At 39.4% G+C, this 5,566-nt stretch overlaps 1 long non-coding RNA gene across 1 annotated transcript; it reads left to right on the top strand.

Moving 5' to 3' along the window:
• Window positions 1-699: 699 nt before the first annotated feature.
• LOC111824697 lies at window positions 700-2,585 on the top strand. The gene is made up of 3 exons (XR_002827784.1): window positions 700-979; window positions 1,577-1,760; window positions 2,037-2,585. It is a non-coding gene; the product is annotated as an uncharacterized LOC111824697 (long non-coding RNA).
• Window positions 2,586-5,566: the final 2,981 nt, after the last annotated feature.

Consider the following 5,566-nt stretch of genomic DNA (forward strand, 5'->3'; position numbering starts at 1 on the left):
CCCAAGTAAATAACAAGTGATAATTGAAGACTGAAGAAAATGAACACTTTCAAAACTTACAATTTCACATAAGGTCTTATTACCTCATTTAATGAGCATGAGGTTTGTGCCTTAGCACTGGTGGGGAATTCTAGGGAGAACTTGTGTGGAAGGTCATGGTTGTCCTTCAGGCAGCCAATCTGAAGAGGTCAGAAAAAGCTACACCAAGCATTCTTAAAGCACACATAGTGTATCTACTATTTGTGGATTTATCTAAACCCTTCTTTAACTTCTGACTTAGCTTGTGCTGTTTCTGGAATAATGAGATCCATAATTACCATCCATGGGGAGTGAAATAATAATTACTTTTTCTTTTCTTTTAATCCTCCCCCGAGGATATTTTTCCATTGATTTTTAGAGAAAGTGGAAGAGAGAGGGAAAGACAGAGAAATATCGATGTCAGAGAAACATATCGATGGGTTGCCTCCTGCACATGCCCCAACCAGGGCCTGGGCCGGGGAAGAGCCTGCAACTGAGGTATGTGTCCTTGACTGGAATCAAATCTGGGACCCTTTGGTCCACACGCTGGCGCTCTATCCACTGAGCCAAACCAGCTAGGGCAATAATTACTTTTTTTCTGTATTGTTTCCTGTTGTCATTCCTAAGTTTGGTAAACAAGTCTATTTTCACCTTACCCTGGTGAGAGAAGAATGAGGAAATACAAAGCTTAGGAGCTTGAAGGTCTGGCAGATGTGCATTCAAATCTTGGATTCGGGCAATTGCTATGTGACTATCGGCATGTCACTTAACCTTTTGTTTTAAAAACAAATTTTTTATTGATTTCAGAGAGGAAGGGAAAGGGAGAGAAAATCATTGATCGCTGCCTTCTGCACACCTCCTACTGTGGATGGAACCTGCAACCCAGACATGTGCCCTGATCGTGATTTGAATCGTGACTCCTAGTGTCATAGATCAATACCCAACCACTGAGCCACACCAAGTGGGCAAGTCATTTAATCTTTCTGTCAGTTTCTTCATCTATAAAATAGAGCTAGTAATAATACTGACCACATGGTTGTTGTGAGGTTATATGAAAACAGTTTGTAACGACTAAAGAACTGGCCTTGCACTAGATATTTCAGTTATGGGACATCCTCCACTGACACCTCTGAAGAGGTTTCTATAACAGAAACCTCCACCTACAGCCCCCATGTGAAGCTTGCTGTATATTCATCAAATTTTTATTGAATCCCCGCTACTTGTCACAGCACCTGGCATGCTGAGTGCTAGGGGCAGGGAAGAACAAGACAGACAAAGTTCTTTCTTTTATGCAGCTTATACTGTAGTGGGGAGGACTCAATGAATTGAGTTGAGTGCTAAGAACTATGAAGAAACTAAATGCAGGGTAATGACAGCAAAGAGTGACTTTCTGTAGAGCGGCCTGCGTGTGTGCATGCACACGTATTTGGAGGGAGGGTGATTGACCACTGTAGGGGGTGTCTGTAAAATAAGGTTATGTACATTAACCTGTGCCATGTCAGAAAAAGTGTAATTGTACTTGTAATTCTTTGCCTGTGTGTCATGATTCTATTTACAGGTCTCCCATCAGGATAAAGCAGCATTTGTCATGCACATACCGCCCTGTGCAGAAGTGAGGGAAGACTGCTGCAGAAGTGAATACAGGCAACATCTTTGATCCCAGGGCACAGGTCTTTGAGAGGAAATCTCCAAGCCTCTCGAGGAGGCATTAGAAGGCTATCCAGGCAGCATAAGTACCTCAGGTGAAATGCAGGGAGTTTCTGTATAAGGGCTTTTGCATTCTGCATTCTTCTAGAGCCCTTTGTGATAAATGTCACTGGGTGGATTGCATGATTTGGTGTGGCTTCATGGGGATATGCACATGATGGAGGGAACATGATCTCTTCTTGCCAAATAATGTAGAGCCTAAGGAGAAAATCCGTAATCAGTATTGAGACTGCTCTTAAGAACTGTTCTAGATTTCAAGCCGGGTTCTTCCTGGCTCATCAGCGAACTACCAGATATTTTTCTCCCCTTAGGATCAGGGGGCTGATAAATACCAGGAGATCGGTGGCATCCATTTCTCTTTTCCCTTCACACCCTATTCCATCCAGAAAGACTTCATGACAGTGCTGTACCAGTTGTTGGAGGATGGCAAGATTGGGATATTTGAGATTCCTATTGGCACTGTAAGTATGAACAGTTGCCCCAAGAGGGCTCTTGGGAGACCTTGATTACAACTAGTCAGAGGTTTATTTGCCTCTGCAGAGATTTTCATGGTTTGGAATTGGGCAAAGTAGTTTTCTCAGTTTACCTTTCTGAGTAATGCTCACTTCCCTCTATTAAATTGTTAAACACAACCCCGGGTTCTAAGGAAAATTAGGCTACAGGCAAAGGAGAATTTGAATGGCAGTGGTTCTCCTTTAGGGAGCAACATAGAAATTTATTGCCCTGCCAGGTTGGGCTCAGTTGGTTGAGCATTGTCCCATGTACCAGGAGGTTACTGGTTTGATTCCCGGTCAGGGCACGTGCCTGGTTTGTGGGTTGAACCCCAGTAGGGGCATGCAGAATATAGCTGATCAATGTTTCTTTCTCATCAATGTTTCTCTCTCTCCCTCTCCATTCCTCTCTCTGAAATAAATGAAAACATTATTTTAAAAAAAGTCAAATTTATCAAATTTGGCACGATGGGCTGGTGCTTTTAATTCTTTTGTCTTTCTTAAAAAATGTACTTTTCTCATAGCACATTTTGAAATTATAACCTATGTGCTCTTGTTTCTTGGTTTGTGGATTTTAGTGATTGGTACCTTCCTCTTGTGATGGATAAGATGTAGCTTTCTTACCATCCCTTTTCCCTGCCACTCCTGATTTAATTAGCTGTTTTTAGTCTATGCTAAGGCATTATACTATGATTGTTTTTTCATGGAATAATGTTATTTTTCTAGAGTTAATAATTGCTTTTTAAAAGCTTGTTCAGTTTTTAATATGCTTATACTAATTCCACACACATCATCCAGTAGTCTCTCAATATGATACAGATTTTCACATTGTCCAAAACTACAGTTGGTCCTTGTCTGTGGGTCCTGCACCCATGGGTTCAACCAACTCCAGATCAAAAATATTCGGGGGAAAGAGCTACCTTGTTGCTGACATGTACTATGTAGTTAGACCTATGACAGTTGCTGAACATGTAGAGACTTTTTTCTTTTTTTATTGCTTAAAGTATTACAAAGGGTATTACATATGTGTCCTTTTTTTCCCCCCGCCCTTGACACTCCCCTGGCCTCCCTTACCCCCCAGTGTCTTATGTCCATTGGTTATGCTTATATGCATGCATACAAGTCCTTCGGTTGATCTCTTACCCCCCTACCTCCTGCCCCCCAACCCTCCCTGGCCTTCCTGCTGCAGTTTGACAGTCAGTTTGAGGCAGCTCTGCCTCTGTATCTATTATTGTTCAAAAGTTTGTAATGGAGACTTTTTTCTTATTATTATTCCCGAAACAATATAGTATAGCAATTATTTATATAACATTTACATTATATTAATCATAAGTAATCTAGACATGATTTAAAGTATATGGTAGGATGTGCATAGGTTACGTGCAAATACTAAGTCATTTATCTACACTAATAAAAGAGAAAGATGCTAATTGACCGTACCTTCACTATACCCACCAGCCAGAGTTACTATGCAGATTAACCCAACAAAGATGGCAGTTAAATTTGCATACCCAGGTGGGGTAAAAAACCATCCGATGGGAAATTTACTTGATGTTGTAGCAAAGGGAAAGTCTGTCCAAATGATATACATTTTCCAGATTACCCGGCATATTTAAAAAGATTAATGACAAACGATTCTGACCATAAAAATTTCATGAAAAATATTCGATCCATAAATAGGTCTTTTGCGTTTGCTTCCATGGGTGCAAATATTGCGTCGCTATCACGGTATGGGCCATACTATTTTAGAATACATGGACAAGTTTATCACCGTACTGGAACTTTACATCCTTTGGATGGTGTTTCTCGGAAGTTTGCTCAACTCTATATTTTGGATACAGCCGAAGCTACAAGTAAAAGATTAGCAATGCCAGAAAATCAGGGCTGCTTAGAAAGACTCATGATCAACATCAACAACCTCATGCATGAAACAAATGAATTAACAAAATCTTTACAAGATGCTACATGAGGTAGAAGAGGAAGCCCAATCTGAAGCAGCGGCAAAAGGTATTGCTCCCACAGCAGTAACAATGGCAATTAAATACGATCGTAACAGTGACCTAGGTAGATATAATTCTCCTCGTGTAACCGAGGTTGCTGTCATATTCAGAAACAAAGATGGAGAACCTCCTTTTGAAAGGGACTTGCTCAGTCATTGTAAACCAGATCCCAATAATCCAAGTGCCACTAAAATGAAACAAATCAGTATCCTGTTTCCTACATTAGATGCAATGACATATTCTCTTCTTTTTCCTCATGGTGAAAAAGGCTGGGGAACAGATATTGCATTAATACTTAGAGACAACAGTGTAGTCGACAATAATACTAGGCGAAATGTAAGGACACGAGTCAAACAAAGGCAGTATTATGATTTCATCTCTCTGTGAGGGACACATTCAATCCTATTTTAAACGCAGGAAAATTAACTCAACAGTTTATTGTGGATTCGTATTCAAAAATGGAGGCCAATCGGATAAATTTCATCAAAGCAAACCAATCTAAGTTGAGAGTTGAAAAATATAGTGGTTTGATGGATTATCTCAAATCTAGATCTGAAAATGACAATGTGCCGATTGGTAAAATGATAATACTTCCATCATCTTTTGAGGGTAGTCCCAGAAATATGCAGCAGCGAAATCAGGATGCTATGGCAATTGTAACGAAGTATGGCAAGCCCAATTTATTTATAACCATGACATGCAACCCCAAATGGGCAGATATCACAAACAGTTTACAATGCTGGCAAAAAGTTGAAAACGGACCTAACTTGGTAGCCAGAGTTTTTAATATTAAGCTGAGCGCTCTTTTAAATGATATATGTAAATTCCATTTATTTGGCAAAGTAATAGCTAATTGAATTTCAGAAATGTGGACTGCCTCATGCTCACATATTATTGATATTAGATAGTGAGTCCAAATTACATTCAGAAGATGACATTGACCGTATAGTTAAGGCAGAAATTCCAGATGAGGACCAGTGTCCTCGACTTTTTCAAATTGTAAAATCAAATATGGTACATGGACCACGTGGAATACAAAATCCAAATAGTCCATGTATGGAAAATGTTCAAAGGATATCCAAAAGAATTTCAAAATGTGACCATTGGAAATATTGATGGATATCCCAAATACAAACGAAGATCTGGTAGTACCATTTTGATTGGAAGTAATATCGTCGATAATACTTGGATTGTCTCTTATAACCTGTATTTGTGCCTCCAATATAACTGTCATATAAATGTTGAAGTGTGTACATCAATTAAAAGTGTCAAATATCTATTTAAATACATCTATAAAGGGCACGCTTCCGCAAATATTCAAATTTCTGAGAAAAATATTATCAATCATGA

This window comes from Myotis lucifugus, unplaced genomic scaffold (genome assembly GCF_000147115.1).
Source record: "Myotis lucifugus unplaced genomic scaffold, Myoluc2.0 scaffold_4299, whole genome shotgun sequence".
In the NCBI taxonomy this organism is placed as follows: Eukaryota; Metazoa; Chordata; class Mammalia; order Chiroptera; family Vespertilionidae; genus Myotis; species Myotis lucifugus.